Genomic DNA, 1,926 nt, shown 5'->3' with positions numbered 1-1,926 from the left:
TATCCCCCTCCCACCCTCTATCCCTCTCTATCCCCCTCCCACCCTCTATCCCCCTCCCACCCTCTATCCCCCTCACCCCCTCTATCCCCCTCCCACCCTCTATCCCCCTCTATCCCCCTCCCACCCTCTATCCCCCTCTATCCCCCTCTATCCCCCTCCCACCCTCTATCCCCCTCTATCCCCCTCCCACCCTCTATCCCCCTCTATCCCCCTCCCACCCTCTATCCCCCTCTATCCCCCTCCCACCCTCTATCCCCCTCTATCCCCCTCCCACCCTCTATCCCCCTCACCCCCCTCCCACCCTCTATCCCCCTCCCACCCTCTATCCCCCTCACCCCCCTCCCACCCTCTATCCCCCTCCCACCCTCTATCCCCCTCACCCCCCTCCCACCCTCTATCCCCCTCTACGCCCCCCACCCTCTATCCCCCTCTCCCCCCTCCCACCCTCTATCCCCCTCACCCCCCTCCCACCCTCTATCCCCCTCACCCCCCTCCCAGCCTCTATCCCCCCTCCCACCCTCTATCCCCCTCACCCCCCTCCCACCCTCTATCCCCCCTCCCACCCTCTATCCCCCCTCCCACCCTCTATCCCCCCTCACCCCCCCTCCCACCCTCTATCCCCCTCACCCCCCTCCCACCCTCTATCCCCCTCACCCCCCTCCCACCCTCTATCCCCCTCACCCCCCTCCCACCCTCTATCCCCTTCTCCCCCCTCCCACCCTCTATCCCCCTCTATCCCCCTCCCACCCTCTATCCCCCTCACACCCCTCCCACCCTCTATCCCCCCTCCCCACCCTCTATCCCCCTCACCCCCCTCCCACCCTCTATCCCCCTCACCCCCCTCCCACCCTCTATCCCCCTCACCCCCCTCCCACCCTCTATCCCCCCTCCCACCCTCTATCCCCCTCACCCCCCTCCCACCCTCTATCCCCCTCCCACCCTCTATCCCCCTCTATCCCCCTCCCACCCTCTATCCCCCTCCCACCCTCTATCCCCCTCCCACCCTCTATCCCCCTCCCACCCTCTATCCCCCTCACCCCCCTCCCACCCTCTATCCCCCTCACCCCCCTCCCACCCTCTATCCCCCCTCTCCCCCCTCCCACCCTCTATCCCCCTCCCACCCTCTATCCCCCTCACCCCCCTCCCACCCTCTATCCCCCCTCCCACCCTCTATCCCCCTCACCCCCCTCCCACCCTCTATCCCCCCTCCCACCCTCTATCCCCTCACCCCCCTCCCACCCTCTATCCCCCTCACCCCCCTCCCACCCTCTATCCCCCTCCCACCCTCTATCCCCCTCCCACCCTCTATCCCCCTCACCCCCTCCCACCCTCTATCCCCCTCACCCCCCTCCCACCCTCTATCCCCCCTCCCACCCTCTATCCCCCTCCCACCCTCTATCCCCCTCCCACCCTCTATCCCCTCACCCCCCTCCCACCCTCTATCCCCCTCTATCCCCCTCCCACCCTCTATCCCCCTCTATCCCCTCCCACCCTCTATCCCCCTCTATCCCCCTCCCACCCTCTATCCCCCTCTATCCCCCTCCCACCCTCTATCCCCCTCTATCCCCCTCCCACCCTCTATCCCCCTCTATCCCCCTCCCACCCTCTATCCCCCTCACCCCCCTCCCACCCTCTATCCCCCTCACCCCCTCCCACCCTCTATCCCCCTCTCCCCCTCCCACCCTCTATCCCTTCTCCACCTCTATCCCCCTCACCCCCCTCCCACCCTCTATCCCCCCTCCCACCCTCTATCCCCCTCACCCCCCTCCCACCCTCTATCCCCCCCTCCCACCCTCTATCCCCCTCACCCCCTCCCACCCTCTATCCCCCCTCCCACCCTCTATCCCCCTCACCCCCCTCCACCCTCTATCCCCCCTCCCACCCTCTATCCCCCTCACCCCCCTCCCACCCTCTATCCCCCCCTCC

This window comes from Chiloscyllium plagiosum, unplaced genomic scaffold, assembly GCF_037043375.1.
Source record: "Chiloscyllium plagiosum isolate Xiang-an unplaced genomic scaffold, Cpla_swu_hap1 HiC_scaffold_11, whole genome shotgun sequence".
Lineage (NCBI taxonomy): Eukaryota > Metazoa > Chordata > Chondrichthyes > Orectolobiformes > Hemiscylliidae > Chiloscyllium > Chiloscyllium plagiosum.
The sequence above is the reverse complement of the archived record's forward strand: the minus strand, read 5'-3'. Positions refer to the sequence as shown.